The sequence below is a fragment of the Falco punctatus genome (genome assembly GCF_963210335.1).
Source record: "Falco punctatus genome assembly, chromosome: 1".
Classification (NCBI taxonomy): domain Eukaryota; kingdom Metazoa; phylum Chordata; class Aves; order Falconiformes; family Falconidae; genus Falco; species Falco punctatus.
This window is the reverse complement of record NC_137580.1, coordinates 109,978,633-109,994,929: the sequence shown is the minus strand read 5'-3', so window position 1 is coordinate 109,994,929 and position 16,297 is coordinate 109,978,633. Positions and strand designations below refer to the sequence as shown.

At 39.5% G+C, this 16,297-nt stretch overlaps 1 protein-coding gene across 3 annotated transcripts in view; it reads left to right on the top strand.

Moving 5' to 3' along the window:
- Positions 1 to 16,297, top strand: part of TBX4 (T-box transcription factor 4) — an 85,311-nt gene that overhangs the window by 46,638 nt on the left and 22,376 nt on the right. For all 3 annotated transcript variants that reach the window (XM_080383400.1, XM_080383399.1, XM_080383401.1), the window contains one exon: positions 1 to 16,297. This exon is cut by the window's left edge and continues 12,718 nt beyond it; it is cut by the window's right edge and continues 22,376 nt beyond it. The gene's annotated coding sequence lies outside the window, so the exon portion shown is untranslated.

Sequence of the window (16,297 nt, the reverse complement as noted above, 5' to 3'; positions counted from 1 at the left end):
TTTTTATTAAAGGATAAATTTATACAACGGTTTGATATATTGTACACACCAGCTACCACTACAAACTATTGTTAAATATTAAAATCAATACAAGTACATTCCTTCAAATGAAAGCAAAGTCACACTACATTTTCAGGCACAGAAATGGGTTCTGCTGCTATTTCTGGCTGCATCTGTTAGCCTGGCTCAGGTTCACTCACACAGCGTGGCTAAAAGCTAGTAACTCAACCATTTCACATGCTCATGATAAAAATCTGAGATTCAATTAAAAAATTATTCTGGCATCCTAAATCAAACGTATTCCAAAATACTTTAGGAAACAGAAAGGAGATAGAAAGGCTGAAGTGATCATTTATATGAATGGTTATGTATGGCAGAAACAGAAAAATCTCAAGCAGCAGCCGATTTATACGCTGCTAATTCCTTCCTTAGACGATCAGACTTAGACTGGTCTGATTTCAGCAGGAAAATCTCTGCATAGAGATCAACACTGGTCTCAAGCATAAGATCCTAATTATTTGAAAGGCATTTGTTTTCATAGCTTTTTTTTTATGTGTCCAAGTCGATGGCATTTTAATGCCTTATTAAATGGTTGTTTTACAGCAGCCCGTCTGTTCAGTCTCTGTGCCCATGTCTGTACTTTGTGCTGCAGGATTTTACCTTTCATGCTAGCCAAAAAAATATTTTCCAAATTCCCTATAAAAGTTTTCGATATTTCCTAAGACAAATAGAGTGTTTTTTTACATACTCTAAAATGACATTGATATGGCAGATATGACATGTATGCCTCTCCATTTACGGTGTGCTTGCAAAAAAAGGTGAAGGTTTGTGTTCATTAAAGGGATATGCTCGCTAGCTTGGGCCCAATTTTATATGACTTTTTTAATTACATAAACAAATGCAAATGTTTTCATTTCTGTCTTTCTTTAATTCAGCTTAAATCCCAGCAATACAAAATATGCGAACACTCCCCTACCATGTTTTTAGCCCAGACATTGCCATGGGGGGGGGTCTCTAAATGCACAAGAAATACAAAAAATGAACTGATTCAAAATTAACTTGAAATAAAAATGAAATCGATGAGAAGCTTATATACCAAGTTACTCTGAAGCGCACGTAAGGCAAACAAACATTCAAATGTGAGAAGGAAGGTAGATTTAAAAATGATGCCTTTACCAGCATTCTGACAAGGGTCCCAGTGAAATAATTCTTTTAAACGTGTGGTGAAGCCCTCACTTTGCAGAAGTCAAATGGCAGAACCCCCACTGTCTTCAGTGGGGCCAGAATCTGTAACCAGGTAGCTCTCTCCCATCACTTGAACACCAAGATTGTACCGCCTCACCACTTGTGCCGAAGAACAGCTTTACCAGAGTTGGCATTAAATAACAAAGTCCTTTACTTATCTGTCTTATTAGTCCCGACGAACGTGTGGTATGGATCAGCAAAAATCTGTCAAGATTATACTTTATCTAAATCGCCTGTTTTCAGTTCTTGAGGGTTCTGTAGCAGCAAGCAATAATGAACAGACGATGGAAGCAGCCAGACCTACAAAAGAAATAGTATTTTAAAAGTACTGTACTTAGGGGGAAAAAAGGTTTGCCTTTGTACATAAAGAGCTCTATTCATTAAAAGAAGTTTTTACAAATGGTTATTTCAAATAGTCAAAAAGTGTGAAATACACTTAAAATGAGTAAAATTTGTGGGTTTTCCTATGGGTTAAATATGTGCCATACCAATAAAGCTCTCCTCACACCTCTTCCTAACTCATAGTCTTTGGCCTCATTCTGCAAGATGTTTTGAATTGAGGGAGCTCAGCACTTTGCTGGAATGGACCATTAGCCGTTTGAGTCCCAGCTCTTAAGATTAATGGACTTTCAAGGGATCCAGAAGAAATCACCTAAATCTGACATTCAGCATGGCCCGCATCGCAGTGTCCTGCACCAAGCCCACGAAGTAGGTACACAAGCGAGCTCCACGTGCCTACGCGGCTCCTAGCAACTCTACCCCGAGGATCCCGCTGGAGGACAGAGCACTCCGAGCAGCAGCTAAGCAGGCACAACAAAGGGGAAGCGAGAACGGAGACCAAGGCACACAAATCAGAAACATCAAGTAACCTCAAACCTTCCTTACAGCCCCCAATAGGTCAGATTTTAAAGCACAAATTACTTTGAATGCTGCCCAGGTGCTGGGATCTCGCATTACTCCCGATCCAAGCACCGCCCGCGTACACACGTGTCTGGCGTCACGGATTCGGAGGCCCCAGTTCCAGGCACACAGAGCAGCTACCCAAGCCTGCTATTTAACGGCCGCGGGCTCCCCACATTCAGAATCAGCTTTCTGATGCTCTCCTTCCCACTCCTGTTTTTAAAATGCACTTGGCACTTAAGCTGCATTAAAAACACATCAACAGCTCACACATGAAAAAAACACCCCTGCTTCATGTTTCATGAAATGTACCCCCACTGAGGTAGGTCAGTATTACTGGACAACTCGTAGTAACCTAGCAGTACCGCTGATTTACATGCCAGCTTATTCAACAGAGGTTTTACAAAGTGATGAAAACCTTTACCCAACTGATTTTTCAGTGTTTTGTTCCTCCCTACTGCCTGAAGAAAGCTTCAAATAGATTTAAATTGAAAGAAATGTGTTAAAATCAGGTTATTCCTGAGTACCCGCTTTTTTTAGCTTTTGTCCTTTCAGTTTGCAGCTGCCTATGATGTCCTGAAGTTGAGATATCTGTGTTTTAAACAGACAAACATGTTTAAAGCCATGCACTTATTTCCCTTTGCTTCTGGAACTCTGGTATTGCAGTCTGTTGCGGCACATGTCAGTGAGACACTAGAAATTTAATGTGACGGCTCTGTGATCCTCAGGTATAGAAACCCAAGACATTTAGGAAAGCATTGCTTTAGGTACAAAAATTCTAAAGCTGGATCTCTGCTGTATCAAAAAGCCCTCAAAATGTCATAGCACTTGGTTTAACATAACAAGAAAATTATCAATTACTTAGTTCACGTGCATGGATGCCAGAAATCATCATGATATTTTACAGATAGGTAGGTATAAAATCACATGTTTCAGCCATATGGTATTGTATCAGCCTTTCACTAAGGTACAGATCTGCTTTGCTTTGTCTAACAGTAGAGGTGGAGGATTTAATAGCAGCTTGCCTCTTTGAATACTAACAAATTGATAAAATTCAATTTATTGTACCATATTTATGTCAGAAGAAACTAATGGATGATAGTCACGTGTTTCTTCAATACAATTATGCTTGTTTATAAAAAAAGAAGTCCATAATTCTGTGCCCAGCAGGAATCCTGTAACGGGAGATGATGCCGTTGCCCACTGCTCCAACCCCCTGTCCCAGAGGAACCCAGGCACTCAGGAGGGCCACGGTTTCGCGAGGCGACCTGTTCCGTGTTCTGGGCTAGGGCAGCGCTGGTAACGAACCTCCAGCGTTGCTCTCCAGCTGATCGTGTGCTCAAGCCTGTTTCACCCCTGGCAGCACAACTCTCCTCCCTCCTGCCATCAGGAGCAACGAGCCCTTCCGAGTCCCTGCAGCCCGTGAAGGATTTCTCCAAACCATATATCTTTTCCCAAAGAAACAGTAGTGAAAATGTTCTATAGATTTAACCACTGTCAGATGTTCTTTGAGCAGAATATTAATTTCTCTCCCGAGAACATGAACTTTTTGCTGTAATAAGCCACCATCCTCTCCAGCCCTTTGATTTCCTCTGTCAATACTCCCCCCAGACCGTAAGCGCTAGCATCTGTGTCCAGCCTGAAAGGTGTCTGAAACATAGGGAGGCTAAAACGGGAGCAGTTACAAAAGCTTTTTTTTAAAAACTGAAAATATTAAATCACACTATGCTAGCCACTGAGACGGTTTTCTTCTCTCCAAACTCATGCAGTGGTTTTACAGCATTAACAAAGCCACAAATAAACTGCCTGAAATAGCAGTATCTTTAAATCCTTAAAAAGACTCAGAAACCTTTACCTGACTGCCATTGTCTGGTGAGCTGGTCAGGATTGTCCTGCCTCCACTTTCTTTTTGTCTGTGAAAACCATTCCCTGGCTGGCTGTGTACTCATAATTAATTACTTCTGCTTGCAATGATTCACTTGTCTTTGAATTTTATTTCAGGTTGATGACTTTCAATGTATTACAGACCATTTGTAAATACGTCAGTTCCTGTTCAAATGTTTTACTTCATACCAAGATATCATCTCGAGATAATCTGAAACAGGTGTTCTGTGCCATACCTGCTCCCCATCCCCTAAAATACAGCAGGTGCTGAGCAAAAAGACATCTTTTTAAATTGCAGTAGGTCTTGTCCTGCTCTGAAAGCTGTTCCCTCCCCGTTTTCCTGCTACTTGGCTCCACAGGATCTGCTTGGGGCACCGTTTCAGTTTAATCAGAACTGTGAGTGATGTCCAAAAATCATTGAAAGCTCACTTATCCCACTCCAGTTCATTTCCGTGATGCCCAGTAGTACTCCTTACCACTTTGCTTTTGCTAAACAGCAAGGTGTGCTGTAATGGGTTGGTTTCCCTCAGAATCAATCTGTGGCAGACCACTGTGTGCAGGCTGTGTATTTATTGGATCCAGAGAACTGATTTTCAACTGGAAAAAAAGTTTAGGGAATCCAAACAGTACACCGAAATTGTAATTGTGGCACAGCCATGGTGTCTTTATCCCTGCTAGCGCAAGCACCAACACCAATGGCGACTAACTTCAGTGGAGGCTCGTAAGCTCGTTGTAGCCTGGAGGTACTCAGTGGACCTCTATGACTTGTATCGATCTCCGAGCTGTTGTATTTGCAAAGTTACAGGTAGCTGTGCTAGCTGGGTTAAAGCCAGAGCAAGTACACCTACCTACATCGTCATATGCTGTGAGGAAATCACTTGAGAACATGCTGCAGGTCTGCATTTAAATGAATTTAGAATTTAAATTTCTTAGGGCAAGAGAAAATTAACCTCTCCTTCTGATCTAGCAGCTAAGCAGGTAAGTTTTCTGCAAAGGCTTGGCCCTTAAAATATGATTTCCATCACTCTACCTTTGCTTGGGTAAAAAGATACTGCAAAAGTAGCTGTTGTACTAGTTCACTTCTGTACTAGGAAAATCTGCTAATTGCAGATTAGTTATCTACAAATACTATGCTTCACCTGGGCCATGTAATCAAAGACAATTTCTGGAGACTTGATTTGTAAGACACATATGTCTTCTTCCAGCTTATTTTTCTATTTTTCTATTACTAATCGTAATGAAATCCAAATCCTTGCATAGCTTACCCATCATTTTAGTTACTTTCTTGCTCAGAAGTGGATGAATTTTCAATATCAGTTTTCCCACTTTTTGGATATTTCATGTTTGCCAGTAGTCATTCTCCCTGCTTGAGACCAATTTATTCTTTTTCAGTCCACCTAGTCCAATAACTTCAGTTTGAGAAAGGGAACTTTATTCCATTCATTTCACAGATCTTAATATACATTCAGAAAATAGACTGACCAAACCTAGAGAAAAGCTATAAGCTTTCTCCTCATTCCTTTGGAGCTCAGCACCTTCAGCTTCATGTCTTCACATTTCCTGAAGTGATTGAAGAACCTTCTCTAATGTTTCTGAGGCTCTGACCTGGCCAGCCTCAGAACAGCTTTTATGGCCAATTTTTTCATAAGTCTAATATTTAACTGAACTGCTTCCTTTAATTTTTCCATAGCTGCCAAATTTCCTTGTTTTACAAACCAAGATTATCACTTTTCCTAATTGTACATCCAGTAAGGCCAGGGATCAGATTGGGATCACCCCTTTTCATCATTCATTTTATAAACAGTACTTGAGTTACAGGATTTGGCTGCTAGGAGCTCCAGTTTCTGTCCATCTTTCCAGCCCATAGCTCAGAAGTAGAGGGTTTGATATTTTTTGAGCTGATCTGAAATAAACTGAGCATCAGTAAATTTCAAATTACAAGTACTGTTTTCTCCTGATTTTCTCTTCTTACAGAGATCATGGACTGACAATCATTTTGTCACCCTCAGACTTCAAATGTGACCTAAGATTCTTTGATTTCATTCCAAAATTGATATTTTAGCTTATATCTTCATCTGCACCAGCAAGTTCCAGGCTGGCCAAAACTTTCCTGCTTTCTGCTATCTCCTGGTAAGCTTTCTGGGTCATGGCAGTCAGATTGCTGGACGAGACAGTGACCTTGTCAATTCAGTCTTGGAGGTCTGTATCCAGCCTTTCCAGCTGGCCTGAGAATTTTGTAGATGTCCCCAGATCTATCTTTCTTGTCACAGTTCTCAGTCCTTCCAGAAAGGGCTTCCAGACACTGCAGGTTCTTGTTGAAGTGACATCTGGCCATTTTGGTTTCTGCAAGTCCTGCAGAAAACAAGGTAGTCAAGGAAAAAAAAAAAAAGAAAAAAAAGAAAAAAGAAGCAATAGCTTTTCAGATACTGGTACTTAAAAACACTGTCTGGATGTTCTGAATTAATATTGTGTTAGAAGCAGCCAAATGGCTATATGCCAAGACTCAAGGTGTATTTTTATGGCCAAGCTATAAACCCACAAAACAAGTGGTTTATAATGGAAATTCTGACACACTTTTAATATTAAGAGCAGAAACATACTGGTTGTGGCAAGTAAGTATGTGACAGCTGTGGTACTCACCTGTCAGCTGTACTGCCCAAAGAAGTCTGTTTTGATGGCAGGATCCCTCCTTTATCTCATCCTGCGTCAGCCGCATGGTTTTGGGGCAGATGGGTCCAGCCATACTCTGCAATTCATTCCCGAGCCTTTCAAAACCTTTTTCTGGCTGATTACAGGGAAAAGCAACTGGGAGTTCGCAGAGTACTGGAACCTGTGGTGTTCTGAAGCACTGACTTGGCTGCAGCTTTCATCAGCCAGAAGAGGAGAGTTTTCTGTTGACACCGTTCCTTTTGAGCGGCACTTCCCACAGGGTGACGGGGTGTTGTGGTCAGGCAGAACTGTGAGCCTGAGCAGATCTTCCTTTCAATTTGAAACTCAATCAGAAACCATCCGTGGAAACTTGTTGGTACCAGAGCTATGGATCAGCCCATGCATGACGGGAGAAAGGAGCAACCTTGAGTAATATTTATGGTATTCTATCAGTTTCCATAGGCGTAAAAATTATTGGCATGCAGTGAATTTGATAATAATTGAAAAAATATTGGTAATAATGATAAAGGACTAAAAAGAAACTCATAAGGCTGAAATGTCATACAAATAAATACCGTGCCTAACAAAATAACACCCTAATTTGGAAAAAGACAAGGGCCAGTTTTATTTGCAAATAAATGCTCTAACTGGTCACCCACATTAGTAGCCTCCCATCAGCGTAACATTTACAGCATATCTGTATCTATACATATCAAGGGAAAGCAGGAGGGAGAAGTGTGAAAAGGCAGAGCCATTTTCCATCAGCAATATTCAAGATGACATTGTTCAAAACAATGGAATGTGCTCTCCGTATCTGACCTGTCTGTACGGCACGTATCAAACCTGAGATTTCCAAATACGGTTAGGGGGGTTACGGATACTTTTCCCACCCCGAGCATCTTGATTTGCAGTCACGTTCTTCAGGAAAACCGAGAAAGAAATAAGGCAATCTTTGACTGGCAGGGTAGAAGTTGAGACATGCATACACACACTTACAAACACATCTTGAACTTATTTCGTACTTCACACACAAGTTGGAGAGAAAAGATTGTGACTCAAAGTGAATGAAATCTAAACAGCTGACAAATAAACACAGGGTGATGGATTAAACTTTCCAAGTAGCATGCAAGCCTTCTATACTGTAAGACTAACTTTTGCTATTCTTAATGCACAGATTAAGTATGCAACAGCAAGTAACAATGCAGAAAGCTTTTCCTTTTAAATAAAATGGAAAGGAAATGAAAACCAAATTACACATTACTTAAAAATAATCTATCTGGAGATGAAATAAAACATTTGTGACTATGAACCAGGTTTCATACCTTTACTTCCAACATCTTCAATTAACACCTCTAGGAAATTTAACACAATTAAATTAATGTTCTAAAGCAAATGCTGGATCGAGGGAAGCACAGCCTGGGGCATACTAACAGGCTGCAGTCTTTAAAAGAGTCTAACAGCTTAAAGACATAAGCAAATTTTACTTGCATCTTGAGGATATTATTCATAAATTTACATTAGCTTAGTCTGGTAGATTCTAAGGACATTTGCAGAATGCCTAGAGATTAAATCAAAGCTAAAAAAAGGCATTGTTTTGTTTCAAATGACGAGCAGGCTGCTCGTCTCAGATTTGAAAGCCTCTGTGGGTCTCCACAGAACTTTCTGCAAAACACAAAGATCTAAGCCAGGACTGAAACACCACTGACCAAACCAGAGAGTTGAATCCACCACAAGAATCGGGTGGGAGCTGACAGAAAGACAGCATATGAATGAATCTAAAAGAGATGCATCTAGATACATCTGTAATTAGGTCGTTGGAAGTTTCCAAAGAGCTGCACATTCAGGAGAAAGCCAATGCTTACACAAGCTTGTGCTTTCCATGCTGAAGACATTACTAGTTAGCTGAACTCAGAAACACAGCAGTGGTTGTGAGCTCTAGCGTTTTTCTTTGGAAATACAACAGGTATGTGAGACTTAAATGTCTCTGCTTTAGCCTGGATTAGGAGATCATTATAAGGTAAACACCCCCTCCCCCCCCCCTTTTATCAGTTACGGCCCATATTGTTTCAGAATGCGGCACAAAGTGTGTTGCCACTCTACTTACTCGACGTAGCTTTAAAGTCTGCAGACCTATGTACCTGGTCTACGTACCTTTAAGTCAATTATTTTAGTGGCCCTTTTCATGTTTCTATGTAGACAAAAGATGGATGAGGGTATTTTTAATATTTTGGTAACGGAGGTTGTGTTCAGACAAACTTCTGCCATCAACAGAAATAGAGGATCCTCCCTCCTGCTGTCATTCCGTACCTTTCCTGAACAAGTGCTACCCAGTACACTTTGCACTATTTACCCCAGTAAGCTTTTTGGGTGCTCCAAGCATACACACAGAGGCATAGTTAGAAATTAAAATTAATTTTTAAAATACAAGTTCAGTTCTGATGCAACAGCTGAAGGACAGCATCAATGTGCCTAGGAAAGAGTCTTTGGCAAGAGAGTTTATTTTTCTTTTTGTGGAGATCAGGCTTTTCTTTATGATTAGTCTCATATGTTCCTTGTTGGTTAACTTAGGTTAATTTTAAAATATAAATTAATGTCTATGTTAATTTAATCTCTCCTTTTGGATGCTATTGGAACGGAGCCCCAGCGTGGGTACATGCCCAGGTCTTCTCCAGCTGTGCCTTGCAAATGAGGAAAGGGAAAGAGATTGACAGCAGCTCTTGCTGCTGCCCTGACCAGCTCTGCAAACCTCCACCAGCCACAGTGCTTTCTTTGGCCCAGCCCTCCCGCTTTTATTAGCTCCTAGCTGCTTTTCTGGGTAAGAAAAATCAATGGAAAATGGATTTTTAAAAACATTTGCTTTGGTGTAAAACAAAGATAGCCCAAGAAAAGTACTTCAGGCAGAAATCTCATGACTGAAAAGTTAGACTGGTAAGGTTTTAAAATCAAGTTGAGAGTTAAGGGGTTTCTTGGTTTTACTTTCTTTGGAAACAATAGAAACTAACAAACCCTTTTTTTTGGCACAGTGATGCTTAGGACCCTGGAGGGTCTGAGTATCTCCTTCTGACATGATTTAACTCAAGAGATTTTTCTTAAGTTGTATTAACTGAATATTAAAGAAGTATACACAACTTTCACCATTGAGATGCAAAAGGTTTAACAACTCAGACCCCTACAGTCCAAGCAGCAGAAGAGCTAGAATATTTCCACGATGGCATAGGAGCAGGATGTGGAAAGTTGGAAGGTCACTGGAAAAAAGCATGTGCCACAGGAACTCTGTTTTGTTCCATTTTGAACTCATCAGGGGAAAATTGAGAGACGAAAGCCGTGAGTATGTATGCAACCCCAAGCAGGGGGAACACAGCTGTTGCAGCTCCGAGCCTGCAGTGGGCATTTCGGAGAGCCGCTTCGTTGGTGTTCCCCGAAACGGCCACCCTACAGCACACAAACCCCGTTTACCTGTGCATTGCACAGAGGCAGAGAACTGATCCAGCGTCTACGAACGTGTCGTCTGTACTCAGCGTGGATGGAGCAGAACAAACCCTAAAATCAGACAAAGATAAATGTGTTTCTCAGGCCCTGTCTAGACTATGGGAAGATGGGCTCTGTCCCCCACTGCCAGGGCTGGAGAGGACGCACGGCTGGGTACATCTGACCATGTGTATGGTTGGACAGCACAAAACTCAAAGAGCTTTGCAGAACCAGTGTTTGCTGAAAATATTATGCTCACCCTAGCAGAGGCCTTGCTGGGCGGACAATGTTAACCTGCCAAATAGAAAAAAAAATGAAGTTTTGTTAAGCTACTTGTTATTAACTGCTCAAACCTTGACTGCAGCTGAGTGAAGAAACCCCAACATTCCCACGACGAACACATGGTTTAACCAAAATACGGGAGGTCCTTTCCTCAGAGAAGATGACAAGCCGAGGAATAATTGTTAAAATAAATACTTGAAAACTTGGCTCTCTTTCTTCACCTACACAAAAAGGAACAGTTAAATCCATAAGCCAAAGTTTCTGACTAACTTTTACGAAGTATTTCTTCTTTGAAACAGTTAAACAGCATGCTTTGATCTTTGTGTATGAAATACTCCATCTTTCAGAGTAATCGTGGGCAATGTCCAGTCTCATTTGAAAGTATAATTTGTGGCTTTAATATTTACAATGTTATTTTGAGGAAACACAAAAAGATATAATTAATTCAGTGTTGTTTATGTCTGGTTTGAAGTCACAGATGTTACAAATTGAAGTTACGATATGCAAATTTTTCACATCTTTTGGAATTCTAAATTGTGCCTATGGGACAAAATTTCTTCCTTCCCAAGGCTCCTTGCCCGACTGATCTCCAGTTGCTTTCAGCATGATTTGATTTCTACCTGACATTAGAAGACAGAAATTGGCTACAAGTAAATTCTGGATCATATTAAGGATTATTTTCCTTGCCAAGGAATATTATTCTATAAGTCAATATAGTATAAACCACCATAGTAAAGGAATATTTATATATGAATTATTTCCATACAAAGAGAAATTGATTAAGAAATACAGCACATAACTTTCTTATATCAGCGTAACGCTACCGTACCACATATGTAGGACTGTCTGAAAAGGCGCAGCCTGGGGTAAAGGCTGTGGTACACGGCGGGAGAGACTACTGGGAGCACAGACTAATGGCAAATGAAGAGCACGGAGGATGCTCGCTGACTCTAGCACAAAGCACATTGACAAATTAAACACAGATCAATACAAGTAACAGTTTATATTGACAAAATCTTACCTAGTATGAGACATACCATTTTATATGTAGTAATAATTTTTTTTTTTTAAAAGGGATTGGCTTAATCCTGTGAAGTCTTTAATGGGAGTACCTGCAACATTTTCATGTTTTCCTGTCTTATTTGTGATTGTTTTTATAGGATTGGATAAACTGTACTGCCTTTAGTTGCCTTAGGAATAACATCTCTAATCTTTTGACAGTGTAAGTCATGCGATACTCCTTGTGCAAACAAGGACTGGACAAGACGACAGCAGTCTCATTTTTTTGAACGACTTTACTGCATCCTCTCCAAAAGAAAACTGATATGTGCTCCTTTAGATGAGAAAATACAATATTCCTGCATGTAGAAACCAGTATTTTATTTGTAGTAGCATTCATCTGATCCAGTTTTTAACAGAAATAAATGCAGAAGATGTCTTCAAAACCCAGAAAGAAAAAAGGCTCACATGCCTTGAGAATCATTGTTACCAGAGAACAAGTTTTCCCAAGAGGCACCAACAAAATTAAAAATAGGTGGCAAAGATAAAATTAATTAAATGCTTATAAAAAGGAACATCCACTATCTGTGTTCCTTTCCAACAGACATCTCCATCTGGAATTTATTTTTAGGATGCTCATTCCTTCTCACAGGTTCAATGCTACCCATTTCACACCATTTAACTATTGAAAGCTCTTGAAATTCCGGACCAGAGAAGCCAGAGCCCAGTGTATTTCACAGTGATGTAGCTAATGTGTCAGACTTGTAAAATAGCTCTTAGTGGTAGACCTCCATTTAGAGAAAGACGGAAACTAGCTTTAAATACTTAAGGCTTTAATATCTAGTCCATTACGCTGCAGCAAGGTCTTGTAAAGAGTCAATTATGGGATACTTCTGATTTGATCCACATGCAAGGGAAATCCGCTTCTTTGCCTTTAAACCTCTGTAGTAAGTGTCCTGTTTAAATAATTAGTGACACTTTTTCTTTGATCAAATTGATTCACATTGTTATTCTTTTATGTTAATTTAAAACTTAATCCATGTAAAATCCAAGACAGATCTTAATCCATCATTCAGAGAGCTTTTACAAAAAGGCACTATCATGAGATTGTCCAGAAAACACGACAGGTTAAAGACAGTAGTGAACCAACTTGAAGTAAAATGCCCCCCCTTTTTTTTTTCTTCTTCCTTTTTTTTTTTTTTTTTTCCTGGGAGGGGAGGCAGGGAGCCTTCTGGAAACCTGTGAATCAACAACCAAGTTAATACTAGTAGCATGGGTAAGCAGTGCTACAATTTGGAAAGAATTGTAAGCGGAGACACAAAGCTAGCAGCTACTCCAGCACAGAACCTATTCTCCAGCATATTTAATGATGAAGCCAAATTCTGAGCGTTTCCTGCCATTAAGAATGTGTTAATCATGGAAAATATTTTAAAATAAACTGCAGTTACTTTTACTTATATTCTTGCTTTCTATTCAAAGCTTAGTTGTCCAGGTTACAGGGAAGTTACTAGCAACAAAGTTGGAAGGGTTTTCAGGCCAGACTGAGCTAGTTAGGGTACTCAGCCAGTAGGCTACATAGAAGAATATTTACGATTCCACATGCATGCCATTGTCTTTGGTAAGATATTTCTATAAATCTATGAATGAGAGGCTGGGAACAAAGTTACCTGCACAGTACATAAATATTTAAGTTTTGTCCAAGCCCACACCAACCCCTTACTTGCTGTACACATTCAAATAATTTGAATTAGTATCTCTACAGTGAGGTAAAAACGAGTTTACAGTCTCAACTGAACATGAACTGATAATTTCTGGATAGCAGAGTTAGATTTTTACCATAACATTTCAGATACTTATGTGTTTCCTAATAATAATTAAAAAGTTATGCTCCTAGACAGCGGCACTGCCATTTAATGATAAATGAGGCACAGGAACTACTTTGCTAAAATACTGCTCTATGTTTCTTCAAAAGACTTGATGGAGTAGTAATTAAACCATCCAAGTGTTTATCTAAAATATTACTGCAACACTGTAAAAGAAATAATAACAGATAATATTTCACAATACTTAAAAAATATTTAAGGAAAACAAGATGACCATTTTGTTTAACTGCCTGACAAAATCCTTGAGTAAAATTCTTTTATAAAATGACTAATGGAATGTAATTGCTGCAAAATTTCCAGCTGAGCATGAACAGCTAGGTCTTGAGGACCTCTGCTGTTCAGGCAGTGCACTGTACGACCGCGTGTCCAGACTATCATCTCCACTCAACAGCGATGCTTACAATTTTGCCTTATCTTTAGAAATTACTCTGGCTGCAGAGTTGCACTCAAAATTAAAAAATTATTCAATTTAGTATAACAACCTCAGCACTTTTGTAACAGAGTATCTTTTCAGCTATCTACCACTTATAGAGACTGCCATGAAAATTTAAATAGCCAGTATTTCAATTCACTTGCTTAAATTTGCATATTGACGATGAAACTTGGAGATCCGTGTATATTCCCTTTTCACCATTTCAAATAGGGTGGAGTAAAAAGAGACTTGCAGATAACACCGGAGACATGACAGCACCAAAGATACAGTAGATACAGTCTGGTGAGCTGCACTGAAGACATGGCAAACACAGCCTGGTGAGCTGTACACTGATAAATCCAACTGAAGATAAAATCTTCACAGAGTTCCTTCTGTATAGGCATAGTCTCCATCTTTTAGGACAATGGCAAATCAAAATATGTACCACCCAGAAGCTGGGGACAACGATGATAGCCCAGCGAGGCTGGCACGGCACAAGGATGCTCCCTGGGAACCACCCTGATTGATCCACCACTGACTGAACGTCGCTGGCTACAGACACCAACCGCTCTTACACACCAAGGAAAAAGACCTAAGCTAGGGCTACAAAGGGCAATAGGGAAAAGAATATCTTGTTATTAAAGTAAGGAGGCACTTTCAGGGAGCATGAGGAAATGAAGCGCTTTATTCTGCCCTTTACGCTTTGGGAAAACCATTGTCTCCGTGACATCTGAGCACTGTGCACGCAGAATTCATAGCCAGCCTACAGACTTGCATGTGCTACAGACTTACAAAAGCTGCTGGGGCATATGCTAATCTTGCTTAAGCTACTAATTGCCCTTTATTAAGAAACAGTTTTTATTTCTCAGGAAAAGCTAGCCGGACGGTAAAATTTGGCCCCATCACTTGCTATTTGGCTTCCGAATGCCACGTGAAGCAAGCCGGAACAAATGGGGTGCAGGCAGCGTGCTAACCCCCCCGCGGTGTCCTGCCCTTGACAAGTATTCTCCTTTTAGAGGTATTAAATCTTGGCAACATCCATTGCAGTTCCCACTTAAGCTGAAGTAAGTACATGTACAGAAGGGCTCTGTCAACATATCTGAGTGGAAAGATGTTTGGATTAACTAAGAAAACCTATTTCAAATCTCAGATAATAAAATGTCCTCCTAAATCCTAATTGCAACTTTCATCTTGTGTCTTAGGCCTTGCCACCAGCTGATGTGCCGATACAGATCAAGTGTTTAGTTTGATAAATGCGGCTTACTAGGGTCTTGGTATTGCTGACTGACAGAGTAGCTGAATAGGATCCAGGCTTCTAAAGGTGATTATCTGCCTTAAAGAAGGAAGAAGATGAATACAGGACAACCTTGTTTGTCATTTTGCGCACTTAATCAGACAAAGCTCATAATACTAAGAGCTTCTCTATACTATCAAAAATAAAACAAAAGCAGCTTTCAAATAAATTACACTACCATTTTACAGAGGGGGAAATCCACAAGCATGCATTGGAGAATTAACTTTTAGTTGCTATTTTCCAGCAAAAGAACTTCTAATTGGAACACTAAATCATATTCCCAGTCTTTTCCTTAGGCTGTTGAGTTTGGAGCTTATTGCAGCCAGATCTCACTACACAGGACACATAAAGCAGCATTCTTGTTTCAAACAATATATCTAGGTAGAAAGTTACGAGATAACAAGACCTGTCCTTTTAGTTTAAATTGTTATCTAAAAGAAGTAGAAATAAAATGTTCTCTCAAGGAAGATATCAGACTGACAAGGCTCACTCACTAACGCCCCTTTTCTGTGTTGAGATAACACCAGCAGTATGTGGTCATTGCTTTATCTTCGTGTCTGTACAAAAAAAAAAAAAAGCATAAAGCAATTCTAATGTAATATGACAGAGTGGTATATTTCTCACTTACGGATTTAACTTACAAAGCATTATGTTTAAAGAAGGTCAAGTGAGCAGTGTCGCATTACACCTTATTTTCAGCTTTGTTTTATATGACAAAAAAAAGAACAATTATATTTTCGTGAAGTTCTCTCTGCTTTCAAAAGGAAAAATCTGAGAAGGGGAAAAAATGTTTACTCTTGGTTCTGTTTTAGGGTTAATATAACATCTACAGCTCTGTTACAAACTTCCGTCTACTTTGTAAAAAAAAAAAAATCTGAGACGTTTACTTTGCATTTCTTTAACCAAGAGCTTTGATTGAATACTACTATAAATAGGAGCATTAAAAGCAGAGATAATCAAAATACATACAAATAAACAGCATTGTCACTGGGGATTACTGCACCATTTAAATGACAACTAAAACAAAAACCCCAAACCTGAAGAAGCAATAAAGATGCCTAAGTAACATGGCTTTAATACTAATATTTCAAAAAGAATGAAACGCATTCAACCCAGAAAAAAAATTACACATCCAGAACTGCCAATAACTTGTTATTCCTATTATTATCACAATTTAACAGCGGTTGAATTCCTATTTCATACTGAAAGGTCCTACTCTTCAATGTATATCACATACAGCAAATATTTAAGCAGCCAATTGTCATAAAACAAATATGAAGT